This window comes from Euleptes europaea, chromosome 9, assembly GCF_029931775.1.
Source record: "Euleptes europaea isolate rEulEur1 chromosome 9, rEulEur1.hap1, whole genome shotgun sequence".
Taxonomy (NCBI): Eukaryota; Metazoa; Chordata; class Lepidosauria; order Squamata; family Sphaerodactylidae; genus Euleptes; species Euleptes europaea.
The window spans coordinates 5,447,893-5,464,261 of NC_079320.1; the positions used below are offsets into that span (position 1 = coordinate 5,447,893).

Consider the following 16,369-nt stretch of genomic DNA (forward strand, 5'->3'; position numbering starts at 1 on the left):
TTTACGGGTTAGTTTGCCATTGCCGTCCCCAATCATCTACATTTTACCCCCAGCAAGCTAGGTGCTCATTTTACCAACCTCGGAAGGATGGAAGGCAGAGTCAACCTTGAGCCGGCTACCTGAAACTGACTTCCGTCAGGATCGAACTCAGGTCGTGAGCAGAGCTTGGACTGCAGTACTGCAGCTTACTTCTGGGAGCAGGTTATCAATTTCCCCCCATTTTCATAACGAATTTGGAGAAGGGTGAGACACACATCTAATGATGTGCTAGCCTCCCAGAGAGGAAAGCACAGTACACAAAAGATAGTTCAGGTAAGGGACAGTAATGGTGGTGGGGTAATTCATTTATAAGGACTTCTCAGTTCTTATAGAGTAGGCTTGCAGAAATTACTCTGCTGATTCCCTGGAATCAAACTGTGACCTCCTGGCATCACATTCAGCGGTTTCTTTTTTTAAAAAGTTCTTTGAAATTGGAAATAACTGTTTACGTAGTTTTCAATGAGGATTCAGGATGTACCACACACACACTAACACATATACAGGATTACATGGCATAAGAAGATGGGGAGAAAACACTCTTATGGAGAAACTTCTATGCTTAACAAAAGGAAGGTGTGAGACACAAGTCCACTTGCTCAAACAAAAATGAACTTTGGTACCAGCCAGATTAACCCAGATTTCCTTTACCAAAATAACTGGAAAGACACCAAAAGAAAAAAAAAAGGAAAGGAAAAAAGGGTTTTGGAGTTTTACTTTTCAAAAGCCAAAGCCACACCAGCAAACTGTGCACTTTTGACAGTTGCAACGCTTTTACTATTTTAGGATAATGCCCTTTAACCGATTTACAAAGGCTTCAGGCTGTACATGAACACATGAAGCTGCCTTATACTGAATCGGTCTTGTCTACTCAGACCAGCAGCGGCTCTCCAGGGTCTCAGGCAGAGGTCTTTCACATCACATACTACCTGATCCTTTTTAACTGGAGATGCTGGGGACCTTTCTGCATGCCAAGCAGATGCTCTACCACTGAGCCACAGCCCCTCATCCCTATATGATCATAGAACTAGAAAGGTATTCAATAAGACCTCAAAGTATAGGGTACTCCCCTCAAAGTGGTGGGATAAATAGCCTCCCCCTCAAGCAAACTGATGGGCCAGCCTTTTATCTTTCTTTTACGAACAAACAGCAAAGCAGAACGATGAGACAGACGGCACAGGGCACAACTGGAAAAGCCCTGCCGTTACAGCTCTCCCATTGTGAACACAAGCGTGAACAACAGCTGTTCTTGGGGAGGGGCTGTAGCTCAGTGGTAGAACATCTGCTTGGTATGCAGAAGTTCCCAGGTTCAATCCCCGGCATCGCCAGTTAAAGGGACTAGGCAAGTAGGTGATGTGAAAGACCTCCGCCTGAGACCCCGGAGAGCCACTGCCAGTCCGAGTAGACAATACTGATTTTTATGGACCAAGGGTCTGATTCAGTATAAGGCATCTTCATGTGTTCATGAATGACCAGAAATTCTGAAGACTCGTGGGGGGCAAATTCTGATCTCACCCCACTCAGAACGATAGCAGCTCCCTCAAGTTTTACTGTGTGCTCAGCTACTCCTGGACATGCAGAATTCTTTTTCTTAAAAGGAAATGTAAAGCTCCACTACACAGGAAGATATCCCCCCCCCCCCGGCTGTTACTGCAGGTTTGGGCTGTAATGTTGCCCCAGATACTTATTCTTCAGGAGCGTGCAGACCAAGCCATGATTTTTGACCAGGTGTAGATATGTGTCCCACATTTCCCACAATGAAAACAGATGCAAAGAATTCATTCAGTTTCTCTGCCACGTCCCCATCCTCCTTAAAGCCCAACCACCTGCCTCGCTGGTTTCCTGCCCCTGATATATCTGAAGAAATGCTTATTGTCTGTCTTAAATGTTTTTGGCAATCTGCTCCTCAAATTCTCTTTTTGCCCACCTCATTGTCAGCTTACATCTGTTTTGCTATAAGCCGTACTCTTTTTCTGTTCTCCTCGACTGGGGAAACCTTCCACTAAAAAAGAAACAGCTTTTTGCCTTTTACAGTTTCCTTGTTAACCATGCTGGCCACCATTCTTGATTTGAGGTATACATGCTATCTGGGCCTCGATTAGTGTTATTTTAAATCGTTTTCATTCACCCTAGAGGAATATGACTCTCTTAAATCTCCCCTTTAGCTTCCTTCTGACTAGTCCCCTCGTTTTAGCAAAGTTCCCTCTTTTGAAAGCAGAAAGTGAAGGTTTTGGACTTTCAGGGCAGCTTTCTGCTGACATAAATACTGAACTTAATAGCACTGCTATTAAGTCACTGTTCTCAATCAATGCAACAATATTTACATCTCACACCAACGCACGGGCCCTACTCAGAACCAAGTCTAGAGTTGCTATATCTCTAGTTGGCTCTGTGACCAACTGCTTCAATGCAACAAGCATTTAGGATGTCTAGAAAGCTTATTTCTATGGCATGACTCAAGCACATATTTCACCAGTCAATGTAAGGGCTGCTAACATCACCCAGTATTACAACATTCTGCCCTTTGGTCACCTCCCTGATTTCCTTATCCTCCTTGAAATTTGCCAACTGTGATTGTACACCCTCCCCCTTTAGGCCCAGTATCACTACCCAGAGGATTTCCATGCAGGGAGTTTCTTCCCCTAATGCTTTCTAACTTATTTGATTCTATGTGCCCTTTGAAACACAGAGCAACACAACAACCCCAATCATAATTCTCCCTGTCCTGTCTTCATCTTAATTCTGTTTTTGAGACCAAAGTCATAAACAGCAAGCCATCACATACTAAAAGGGAAACCTAAGATTTACTACCCGAGTTACAATGTGATTTTACTATAGCCGCCAAAAATTTAGCCACACCCAACGTTACTTGTTTGTCTTCATCACTTAGTAACCAAGAAGACTTAGCTTCTACAGAGATTGAGTCCTGCTTCAGCAAAGACAAAATTAATTCAGCTGTCAAATCTGAAAATCCAGGGCAATAAAAAAAACATGATCTATAGAGTCAATTCAGTTAGTACCACATTTGCAGAATCTGTTAAGAGTATGGAATGCCATTAAACCTTCCTAAGAACACCGCTGATGGAAAGACGTGCAAATGCAAAACCATAAATACCCTTCTATATGTTGAAAGAGGTAATTCAGACAGCTTTCTAGACATCCTAAATGCTTGATGCATTGAAGCAGTTGGTCACAGAGCCAACTAGAGGTATAGCAACTCTGGACTTGGTTCTGAGTAGGGCCCGTGCGTTAGTGTGACTTTATTGCCTACCTGAAACCTTTAATGCAAGAACATGCATGTTATATATTTCTAAAAACCTGGATGGCTTAGGCTACCGGCCATATTATGGACTGTACTGTGGGTCTGGCCAGGTCAGATATTCTAGAAAGGCAACTCCATGCTGCACTGGTCACAGGAAGTACTTGAGAAGCACAGAAAGCACCCCATATCCCTACATACAGATTCTGTCCTCTGCAGGTGCGCTAGCAAATAGGGTTGCCAGGTATCCCCCAGCAATTGGCAGGGGTGGATGGGGGAGAACTTACTGGCAGCGAGGAGAGGCCTAGGCTAGCATCGCTACAATTCCATTTCTGGCGACATGATTGTGTCATGGCCACGCTCTGATATTTGGGCAAAAACTCTATGGCAGAAGCCATTTTTATCATAGAGCTTTTGCCCAAATACCAGAGTGTTGCTACGTTGCAATGACATCACTTCTGGCATGCTGTCCCTGCTGCTGGTGAGTCCCCCTGCCAGCCCAGGGGATTCTCCACCTCCAGCGGGAACCTGGTATTCCTGCTAGCAAAATATGCAGGAAAATAAAAATATGGCAGGAAGCATTTAAGGCAGAACACACCTCCAGAAACCAATGCTACTGCACCATTAATGTATCACACCAGGAGAAAACTGCATTTTTTTTAAATTTGATAAGAAATATCCAATTAACTGTTCTCACCTTAATTACCAAAGGTACATCATCCACCCAGCAGACATTTGGATCTCATAAAGGTTCTTCAAGTCGCGCCACCTGCAAAAAGAACAAAGCAGGATTTTCAGGAAAGATTTGTAATGCGGAATCCTCCTTCACCTTCTACTGACATGGCCTTAATATTTTATGCTTTCCTGCAGAACGCTGTAATCCTAGTCTTATTTACATTGTTTATTAGATGCCTCATCTTATTGACAGCACTGACTTGCCATGTGCTTCAGAAGGCTGAAACTCCATCTTCGATATCACGTAGAGTCCAGGAACCCCTGTGGCAGATATCCTAAAACTTGTTGAGGCTTAGGCATGCCACCTAGAGTGCCTGGGATCCAAGATTACATTACAAAAAAGATTTCTAGGCCCATCCCACGTTTTCCATCCTGGCAGACTTAATCCCTTTTGGACAAAGGATGAGCCGATTTAGACCAGACCGGGTATTTGTCATGGCAGTTCAAAGCCATTACTTGATGGAGTTGGGATATGGCTCTGATTGGTCAAAGCAGCCTCTGACATCAGAGATGGGTATTTGCGTGGGATTGGAAAAATCTGCTTGTCAGTCTTAGAAAAGAGGCTGGCTTAGGTCCAACTCCATTTAGCATAAGTATTTGGACGCTTGGGATTTCCTCTGGTCTTAGTTTTCAGCCTTGAGTGGAAACTGGGTCCACTCTTAGCAAGTACACACCCAATCTGATGCTGGGGGGGAAATGTTGCCATTGGCTTTGATCCTTCCGGGCGAGAAAAATGGCTTCTTCTCTCCTTTGTCGATTGGTCGACCACCCCTCTCCACCTCCCCTTCTCAAACCCCTCCAAAAGTGTTGGGGGAATGCGATGGACTCCTGCCAGCTGCTGAATCCCTTCCAAGGAGACAGACCAGAAGCTAACTGGAAGAGTCATAAGTAATGGTGTGGGTAAAGACTACAGTCCACAAGACTACAGTCCACAATAGCCATGCGGATTAGCTTTGGATTTCACATGTTAACAGATCACTTCAGGATGCAATGGTTCCATATTAATATACCACACCCTCATTAGCACATTATCTTGATACTTACAGGACAATGATTAGCACATTACCTTTGATACTTTTTGCAGGACAATGATTCAGCTCAAAACCCAACCCCTTTCTGACTATATATTACTCTTCCTACACACTTGACAATGAGACACACTGTCCTTCAGTGTTACTCCTCTGAAGATGCCTGCCACAGCTGCTGATGAAACATCAGGAAAGAAAATACCAAGACCACGGTCTCACAACCTGGATAACCTACAAGAACCAATGGCGTGGGTGCATGTCCACTGAAGGGACTTGCACAAAAAAGGCTGCATTTTCTTTGATGCTGTATTCTCGTGGCAGTGCAAGATTAAGCAGCTGATGAGACAGTTTTTCAGTGAAATACAAGTGAAGGCAGAACAAGGGCAAGATGCGTAAGCAGGCCGCTATGGGAGACAGACACCAACCAAACCAGGCAACTGCCCCTCTGACTGATCCAGAGGGGGAAAATGTTCCAGTATGCTGGTCTCACTTGCATGACGCTGAGAGACTGCAGAATAGGCAAGTTCTTCCCCACCCCTCCGGCGTCTTAGGAAGACATTTCTACAACAGGCCAACTATGACATAATTCACAATTATGAAAAGGAAGAAGGATGTTACTGACAATTAGCCACTGCCAATGAAAATATCTGGCCTAACTTGCTATAGTAGTTTCTGACCGTCAGCTGACACTGCTGCTAGCCGCAGCCGTGGACGGCTTCTCAACAGAACGTTGAGTTTTAAAGACCGGCCTGGTTTATCTCTCTCTATCCAGTCTGCCCTCCTTTCCATTTCCAAACCTTGCTCCGCTCCCCCTCATCGTCTGATCTGCCGAGGAGATCAAAACGCAAGAGATCTCAGATGTACAGAACTAACCGTGTGCTCTAAACTCCTACATGACAGCCTGCCAGAGGAAAATCAGGACGGTTTGCTTATTGATATTTCAAATCTCTCCCAAAACAAGAGTAATTTTCCAGTTAAGCAAGATGGGGAAAATGGCAAAATGGTGCACCAAAGTAAGCTGCAACTATCCAGGGAGAGTGTGATATACAAAAATGACAATTGGGGTGGGGGGAATAGACATATTCAACTGTGCCCTCTCCATAATGTCCTCACAGCCACCTTGTGAAGTATGCAACTAAACAGTTAAATTGTGGAACTCACTGCCCCAGGATGTGGTGATGGCTGTCAATTTGGAAGGCTTTAAGAGGGGATTGGACATGTTCATGGAAGCTATTCATGGCTATTAGTAGGGGAGGTAGTTGTGAATTTCCTGCATTGTGCAAGGGGTTGGACTAGATGACTCTGGCGGTCCCTTCCAACTTTATGATTCTATGATTAGTTTCCAAAAGAAACAAAGTTCATTGAGAACTTAATATTATTCATAATGTACTGGAATAACAAACTCCAAGATAATGCTCACTCTTATATGTGTCTTTAAAATCCCTCAAACACAAAATAAAAAGGGTTTCAAAATGTTTAAAAATGTGCTTTGGTTATTGTGCTCAGTGCATCAATTCTAGAGCTCTGACATGCTAAGACTTTCCCAAATCTAAAGGCAGCTTGAATAAACGGAAAAAAACCCCTGATCAGGTAAAGGCTTCTGCTTTCTCAGAAACCTCTAGTATCTGTCAGCATGCTTCCTCTGTCAAGAGACCGGAAATTTGGGGCAGCAAAGTCAGACAGAAGCAAAGTGAACACACACAAAAGACAAGCTGAATATGTCCAAAAATGGCTCTTGCTTCAGACAGAAAGGATTAGCTTCATTCCTCTGTACAGGGATCCAGCTATTCATCTAAAGGGGCAGTCCGGCCAGTGGAAGCCAAGCACTGTAATTCTTACAATGAGGATTTGCTGGGGGAACTATTTCACATGATAAGAGAGATGTGGGGACATGATAGAGTATAAAATTATGCCTGGTATGAAGAGAGTGGACAGGGAGAAGCTTTTCTCCCTCTCTCATAATACTAGAACGCGGGGTCATCTGTTGAAGCTGGAGGGGGAGAGATTCAAAACAGATAAAAGGAAGTATTTCTTTACACAATGCATAGTTAAATTGTGGAACTCCCTGCCCCAGGAGGTGGTGATGGCTGACAACTTAAAAGGCTTTAAGAGGGCAGTGGACATGTTCATGGAGGACTATTCATGGCTACTAGTAAAAATGGATGCTAGTCCTGATGCATACCTATTCTTTCCAGGATCAGAGGAAGATGACTATTCTATGAGGTGCTGTGGAACATAGGCAGGACAATGCGGCTGCTACAGTTTTCTTTGTGGGCTTCCTGGAGGCACCTGATTGGTCACTGTGTGAACAGACTGCTGGACTTGATGGACCTTGGTCTGATCCAGCATGGCCTTTCTTATGTTAAAGGAGTGAGTGGTTAAATACAGGAAGAATCCTTCCTCAGAGTCAGACCCTTGGGGTCTAGCAAGGTCAGTACCATCAGCTCTGGCCGGCTGCAGCTCTCCAGGGTCTCAGGCAAAGATCTGCCACTTCATCTACGACCTGACCTTTTAAACTAGAGATTAAACCCAGGATCCTCTGCATGCAAAGCAGACCCTCTACCACACCAAGCTGGTGTAGGGGTTAAGAGCGGTTGAATCTAAGTTTGGTGTAGTGGTTAAAAGGAAACAAAATATCTGGGGGTCGTAGCAGATAGGTCAGTGAAATTGTCAACCCAACGTGCTACAGTGGTGAAAAAGGAAAACTCTATGTTAGGGATTATTAGGAAAGGGGTTGGAAATAAAATGGTCGATATTATAATCCCCCTGTAGTGGTCTATGGTGTGGCCTCATTTGGGATACTGCGTACAGTTCTGGCCACTGTATTCTCAAAAAGGACATCGCAGAACTGGAAAAAGTCATTTGAGTTGCTCTACATTCCCTACCCCCTTGTGAGATAGCAGGATCCCAAAAACTGTCAACAAAAAAAGTTCAGAAGCCCAGAATAGTGAACTGTAAAACAGAAAGGAAAAAATCTTGTCGAAGGCTTTCACGGTCAGAGTTCATTGGTTCTTGTAGGTTATCCGGGCTGTGTGACCGTGGTCTTGGTATTTTCTTTTCTGACGTTTCGCCAGCAGCTGTGGCAGGCATCTTCAGAGGATTAACACCTTCAGTGTTAATCCTCTGAAGAATGCCTGCCACAGCTGCTGGCGAAACGTCAGGAAAGACAAATACCAAGACCACGGTCACACAGCCCGGATAACCTACAAGACCCAAAGAAAGGAAAAAGTCTTCAAGGATCAGGGTTCACATGAATGCCATGGCTTTAGATGAAATGCTGATCTTGAAAGATGAAGTCGAAGCCAGAAATAATGCACAGCACACACATCCAGGAGAGATCTAGCTTTAAACGCCAACTTCAGCTGTTTCCCACAGCTGGAGCTTCTCAGTTTAAATCACCATTGGCCCCCATATGCATGCCTGTCTGACGTTTCCCCGGTGTGTGATCCCAAATGCTCACAACGCTGACGAAGTTGATAATTCTTCCCATACAAATGAATGCGGACCTAACCCCTGTCTCAGGACCACCACATTCACAACAGATGGCAGTGCCAAAAGCCAATTCGCACAACACCTTCCAGTCGCCTGCCAAGTTCTCTTTTTGACTGCATACCTGAAATGAAAGCTCTAACCACCACCTGCTTTCTCAATCTATCCACTGTAAGAGCCCAGGGGCTCAAAACCAATTTAAAAACACACCCCTTACTCAGAAGCCACATTGCCCTGATTCAGAAACCTAATCGCCCAATTCCAGATGCTTCAGGGTGGTTCTATTCCAGACCTTTCCCAGGAAAAACAACAATAATTCATCCTTCTAACCATACCAGAGTGTAGGTGGTAAAATGTGGGACTGGAGCTGTGTGGTGTAGTGGTTAAGAGTGGCGGACTCTAATTTGGGGAACTGGGTTTGATTCCCCACTCCTCCACATGAGCAGCAGACTCTAATCTGGGGAGTCGAGTTTGATTCCCCACTCCTAGGTTGCTATGTAGAGGCAGGCAATGGCAAACCACCACCTCTGTTCATCTGCCCTTACCTGGAGGGCCCAGGCTAGCCCAATCTTGTCAGATCTCAGAAGCTAAGCAGGGTCAGCCCTGGTTAGTACTTGGATCGGAGACCACTAAGGAAGTCCTGGATTGCTATGCAGAGGCAGGCAATGGCCAACCACCACCTCTGTTCGTTTCTTGCCTTGACAGACCCACGAGGGGTCGCCATAAGTTGGCTGTGACTTGATGGCAGTTTTTACACTCTTTCTCTCTCTTAAACTACCCAGACTTCAAAGCCCCAGTTCTCTGCATTATCCTTCCCACTGCAAGTTATGTTTGAATCCAAGGCGGGATATAAATGTTTTAGTAAATGAATAAATGAATAAAATGCCAAGCGGTGGTTATTGATTCGCTAATTCCCCCATATAACAATTCATAACCGGGCATTTTGGCTAACAGGTTTCTGGTTACCAGTTTACAATGCAGGGGATAGCGAGCTTGAAATTGGACATGGTGGGCAGATTAAGAGGAAAAGCTAGCAAAGAGGTTTACGGAGCCACAGAGAAAAGACCACAGTTTCCTCTTCTGCTAACATCTTCCCAGCATGATACAACAGGCTTGTCACAATCACCTCCAACACACTGTGACGGGGGGGGGGGGGGGGAGAGTGGTTTTCAAGCCAACTGTCTGCTGTGTTGAAATCTAAACTGGAATTTAAAACTCAAGAAGCCAGGAACTGACTGTTCATCATCCATTCGGGCTGCCCTCAGCAAGACTGATCCTCCAAGCGCCAATCATTGTGCATCATCTTGTTACCAAGGGACCACAAACTGAGGCGCAGGCCCTGATGGGGGCGGGGGGGGGGAATGACAGACATAGAGGAAAGCTCGCCACACATGCTATTAGATGGCATTGGAGACTTCTTTGATATCTGTAGTAAGCCTAAAAATCCTTAAGAACATAAGAAGAGCCCTGCTGGATCAGACCCAGGCCCATCAAGTCTAGCAGTCTCTTCACACAGTGGCCAACCAGGTGCCTCCAGAAAGCCCACAAACAAGACGACTGCAGCAGCACCGTCCTGCCCGTGTTCCACGTTACCTAATATAATAGGCATGCTCCTCTGATCCTGGAGAGAATAGGTATGCATCATGACTAGTATCCATTTTGACCTGTAGCCATGGACAGCCCTCTCCTCCATGAACATATCCACTGCCCTTTTAAAGTCTTCCAAGTTGGCAGCCATCCCCACATCCTGGGGCAGGGAGTTCCACAGTTTAACTATGCGTTGTGTGAAGAAATACTTCCTTTTATCTGTTTTTAATCTCTCACCTTGGAAGTTCTATTGGGGATCCAGTAACTGTGCTAGTACCCTCTTCGTTGTGGGTCAGACTTTGGAGCACCATTCAAGGCAGTGCCCCTTCCAAATCACACGATGAGTCCACCAGACAGGAAACACAAGAAAGCAGCTGAATTTAACGGGGTGGGGGGAGTTTGCTGGTTTTGACATGCCAAGCTCTAAAAGGCAGAGGGGCCCAACCACTCTTGAAGGATTACCTCAGTGTCCTTTGTACACTCTCAGAATGACTAAATGCACCCATACAAATTAGCCTCTGTGTACCAAGATATGTAAGACAAGTGTTGAACAGCACCTCTGGTGACTGTCCCAGTTCCTGGTTAATCGCCAAAGCGCAAACATCTTTCAACACTGGAGCAATACCGCCATAGCTGAACTGATATTTGGTAGCAGTCAATGCTAATGGGGAGAATGATGCAAGCTATTCTGGGCTCTATTGGGGAGAAAGACACAGTATAAACACAGTTAAAAAATACAGCTGAAGACAGGGTGTAGACAAAAGGTAAGTTTTGGGAAAGGTAAGGATATGGGGCTGCCAGAATGAAAAGAGGAAATAGTGTGGGGAAGGGGATACAGGGGAAAGTGAGGCACCCCCTCCCCTCAAGTCCTTGCAGGTTCCCTACTATGCAGTTGGGCCATAGTATTCTCAAGGAGAGAATGCCAGGGGGAGAGAAGGAAGGGAAAGATGGCTAGGAGGGGCAGATAAAGGTAGGTTGGCTGGTGGAAAGGAAAGAAGGAAGAAGGAAGAAGGGAGGGGCTATGGGGGCTTTCAGGGAAGGGAAAGAGGAAATAGTGGGGAAGGGAGGGAAATTAGAAGCCCCCCCATAAGTCCTTGTGGGCTCCCCCATGTGTGAATGTTCTATTTTTGTTAAATGGCTTATTCTTCAATGAATTTATTGAATCCTCTCAAGCTGCTGATGCTGCTAGCCATTACACTGTCACATGATATTAACTTCTATCACTTATTTTATGTTACACATAGTTATTAACCACAAAGAGCCTTTGGGGTTGAGTGAATTTTTTTCAAAAACAATTAAACAACGAAACCATCTGTCAGAGGTATACTTCCACCCTAAAACATGAAGATCAGAAACAACATTTAGATTTATTGGCTGGAAAGATGTGTTTGATTCTCCAAAATTTGCAGGGGGGGGGGAAACAACAGGGTATCCCAAATGGCCCCTAAGGAGCTCAGATAGCACAGACTCTTCTCAGACAGAAAAAAAGAAGAGTTGGTTTTTATACTCTGTTTTGTCTCTACTTTTTAAGGAGCATCAAACCAGTTTACAATCACCTTCCTTACCTCTCCCCACAACAGACATCCTGTGAGGTAGGTGGGGAAGAGAGCGCTGTGACTAGCCCAAGGTCACCCAGCTGGATTCATGTGTAGGTGTGGGGAAACAAATCCAGTTCACCAGATTAGAGTCCGCCGCTCATGTGGAGGAGTGGGGAATCAAACCTGGTTCACCAGATTAGCATCCACCGCCCATGTGAAGGAGTGGGGAATCAAACCCAATTCTCCAGAGTCCACCACTCTTAACCACTACACCACGCTCGAGTTAGAACTCCTTTGTCTCTACTGGAAGAAGCAAAGAACCTGGTTTCACTTCTTAGTTGTCTTCTCCTCCTCTAGGAGGGCAGACCTTGGAGAACTACAGGCCAACTGGGGCATGAAATGAAGAGAAGCTGCCCTTTCCACAACACACAATGATTGGTCAGCTGCTGGCCCAAGCCAGACAGAAAAGCTCATAAACTCCAAGAGAAGCTGGGTTAAATGGAAAAAGAAGACAGTCATTTGACTCAGTGTTCACGGTCTAATCCCAGAACACAACTGGGTTCAAAAGTTTTAACAGGCCAGATTAACTTGCTGTTTAGGTGTGAGGAGTTAAAGGTTCGTACTTGAATGGGAAATCACCACTGAAGTCCAGGGTTGCTACACTGTGGAAGGCAATAGCAAACCACCCTGAACATCTCTTGCCTTGAAAACCTCATGGGGTGGCTATGAGTCAGCTCCAATTTGACAACACTTTCTACACGCTTGGCAGTCCAAAATTCAAGTCCATTGTGGAACATGGTCATGGACTAATGTCAGGCCTGTGTCTCAGTTTCGCTTTTCCACCAACTTGCTCCCAAGGATTGTTTTGCATTCTTGGACTCTTTGAAGTAGACGGTACTCCATGAGAACCAGTGTGTCTCTTGCCGTGGTTATTGGTTCGGGCTAGGGCAAGGGCTGACAACTACTAGAAGAGGAGAAGAAGAGTTGGTTTTTATATGTCGACTTTCTCTCCCTTTTAAACTGGCTTACAATTTCCTTCTTTTCCTCTCTCCAAACAGACACTTTGTGAGGTAGGTGGGGCTGAGAGAGTTCAGAGAGAACTGTGATTAGCCCAAGGTCACCCAGCTGGCTTCATGTGGAGGAGTGGAAAAACCAACCCGGTTCTCCAGATTAGAGTCCACCGCTCTTAACCACTACACCACACTGGCTTCCACTAGGAGTGGAATATTCTTGTAAACATACATTAAGGTATGGCATTCACTGCCACAAAATGTAACTAAGATGGCTTAAAAAAAGTTGTTAGAGTTATCCTTTATGGATGTATAGATTAATGGCTATTTGTATGATAACTACATGCTTCGGAGGCCGCACACCTGAGTACCTTATTTTTGGGACAGAATGGGAAAAATCATTATATTCCTGCCCAGCGTGGTTAGTGGTTAAGAGTGGAGGTTTGGAGCAGTGGAGTCTGATCTGGAGAACTGGGTTTGATTCCCCACTCCTCCACATGAGCGGCGGAGGCTAATCTGGTGAACTGGATTTGTTTCCCCACTCCTACACACGAAGCCAGCTGGGTGACCTTGGGCTAGTCACAGTTCTATTAAGAGCTTTCTCAGCCCCACCCACCTCAGAGGGTGTCTGTTGTGGGGAGGGGAAGGTGATTGTAAGCCAGTTTGAGTCTCCCTTAAGTGGTAGAGAAAGTCGGAATATAAAAACCAACTGTTCTTCTTTCTTGTTCCTGTAAGCTGAGCTGTTACCAGACACAATCAAAACAGAGGCAGAAATTTAGCACAGATCATCAACAAATTAAAATAGCAGAACACACACACACTAACTATTCTTGACTCCAGATCCAAGATCGGGAAGTTAAAGCTGGATTGAATTGCTTTAGAAAATAAAGAGGTGGCTTCGTGGGCCTTTCTAGGCAGACTTTCCATAGCAGCGGTGCCACCACCAAGAAGTCTGCACATTCACTAGGAGGCATCTGGCCGGCCCCTATCGAAAGCAGAATGCCGGACTAATTGGTCTGATCCAGCAGGGCGGTATTTATCCTCTACTCCATCAGTCCTTTTTATACACTTCCTCTGAACTTTCCATAACTGACTGCCATCAAAGACAGGATGCCTGGCTGAGTGGATCATCATTATGAGTCAGGAGATCCACTTCTATTTCTGACTTTGCTCTATTGTACGAGAGCTTTCGACTTCCTTTCTGTATTCTTCCATTCTTTCCTGCAACCAGCACCTTCACAAAACAGTCTGCTAGGCAAGCTCTATTAGCACGTGTACACAGGCACAACACAAAATTATCAAGGAACTGAACCGCGAGTCATCCTTCCAGCACTTCCCGAGTCCTCCGAGTTTGAAGTTTTACATTAAGGAACAAATAATGTTTTTTGCTCTGCAATCACAGCTTCGAGTCTGTTCCTATAAAATTACAGAAAGGATTTTTATTGAAGTAGCTCATAAATTTGAGTTTTCCTAAATGAACAATGTTTCAAAATAAAGGACCTTTTTATATACATAACTGTTTGGGATGTTTTGTATACTGTAAACCACAAAGTTCACAAACATCCCGTTTTAAGAGCAGCTCAGATTACATCTGGCTTTCGAAATCTGTGCCTCGGGAAACAACTGCTGCAATACCCTCTCTCCATCAGGAGTGTAGCCTTACATTCTCAAAAGCAAAACTATCACACATACCTTTCAAATCCTACTCCTGTTTTCCTAATAAGTCTTCACAGAAGCAGCTTTTAGTAGGTTCTCCCAGATACGAACACACTTGGAGGGTGTGTTCAAGACTGCTGAGCTATTTCGCTGCTTTTGCAGAGTGCAGACTTACGAAGAAATGCTATGAGCGTCCACACATTCTGAAACAAATGCACCCTTAAACCCTTGTATTTTCTTTACAGCAGTCTGAGTTTTAAGTATGTAGTTTTTTAATTTAAGGGAGACAATAACCACACCTTATTCATGTGAACACATGAAGCTGCCTTATACTGCATCAGACCCTTGGTCCATCAAAGTCAGTATCATCTACTCAGACCGGCAGCGGCTCTCCAGGGTCTCAGGCAGGGGTCTTTCACATCACCTACTTGCCTAGTCCCTTCAACTGGAGATGCTGGGGATTGAACCTGGGACCTTCTGCATGCCAAGCAGATGCTCTACCACTGAGCCACTGTGTGTGGCCACTTCTCTAAAAAAAAAAAAATCTCTAAAGCAAGATCTACAATTCATCTCTGTCAATAATAATACTAGATTCTATATTATATCCTCCCTCATACAAAATTAACCATATCACTCTTCACACTGCTATAAAGTCTATTCAGTATTATATTATACATATGTACTATTCTACAATCAGAAGAAAATATTACTGCTTTCCGATGTTAACAAGCTACAGTTAATGAGTTACTTTATATCTTGGTATAAAAACAGAAGCTTCCCCTGCTATAAGCTTACTTCACAATGGTTAATTGGACACATATTCATAATACAGTTTCCAGTTCTCTTTAAATTCTTCCGTCGGTCTTTTATTGACAATGTTAGTCAATTTGGCCATTACAGCATATTCAGCTAGTTTCTCCAGCCAGTTATCTATTGATGGAATTACTTCTTCTTTCCAATGAAATGCAATTATAACTCTTGCCGCAGTAATCATATGTCTGAACAGGTCTTCTTGATTTTTTCCAATTGCTGCTGGTATAATACCTAAAAGCATTGTCTTTGGGTCTAATGGAAATGTGTAGTTTTTGAAAGTAACCAGTGGAGGCATGCAAAATGTGTCCACACTCCATGGATTATCTCTAAAGAGGCCCTGTGCTTTAGAAAGGAACATATAACACTGTTCTCGTTCTAGACACCAGCTACCCTCCAGGAATGGGACGGAACTGAACAAACCTGAGTCCTGACATTAATAACTTTCCCCCAATTGTTTGTATAACTTAATCTTCCCTACCAAAGGGCATGACAGTGGCTTTCTAAGGGTCAGGGCTCTGAATATGGGAAAGCATGTTACGGACAGTGGCCAAGCCACTGCTCTTTGTACCCCACTACAGATTTCTCCTGGTGCCCACGGGACTGCCTCAGACAGAATAAGCTCATCCGCAGGCCACCAGCCTGGGTCAATGACTGCTCATGTCTCCCATGTTCCTGACAGCTGTCATTTATTGGGAAAAAAGGAAGAAGATGATGATGAAGACGACTACGACAGGACTGGAACTTTCTGGGGCAGCAACTTGCTTACATGCTGGAACGAGCAGAATTCTCATGAGACGGGCCTTTATTGAGCACCTTATGAACCCCGCTCCTTGTTGGCCTGATTCATCTTCCTAAGTGACAGATGAGGGTGATATTAACATTTGCAGGAATTTCAGAGCAGTGTGTTTTGGGAATCTCAGTGGTAAGCTGAATCCTAAACGTCTCTTTCTTTTTTAAAAAAATTATCTTTCGCACTGCACTGCAAAAGGGGAAAACCCAAGCTCCACGGCTCAGTGGTGTTGTCATGCTTGAGAAATCTGATTGAAACTCAAGGTGAAAGGAAGGGAACTGGTTCTTGTACTAGAGTACGGAGCCAGTGTGGCATGGTGGTTAAGAGGGGCAGACTCTAATCTGGAGAACCGTGTTCGATTACCCGCTCCTCCGCATGAAGCCTGCTGGGGGACCTTGGGCCAGTCACAGTTCTCTCTGAACTCTCTC

The 16,369-nt window shown here is 44.7% G+C and overlaps 1 protein-coding gene across 1 annotated transcript in view; it reads right to left on the reverse strand.

Annotated features, from left to right (window-relative positions):
• The window catches only part of PTPRA (protein tyrosine phosphatase receptor type A), a 152,301-nt gene that overhangs the window by 69,074 nt on the left and 66,858 nt on the right, over nucleotides 1-16,369 (reverse strand). The window contains exon 2 of the mRNA XM_056855773.1: nucleotides 3,993-4,064. The gene's annotated coding sequence lies outside the window, so the exon portion shown is untranslated. The remainder of the gene's footprint in view (nucleotides 1-3,992; nucleotides 4,065-16,369) is intronic.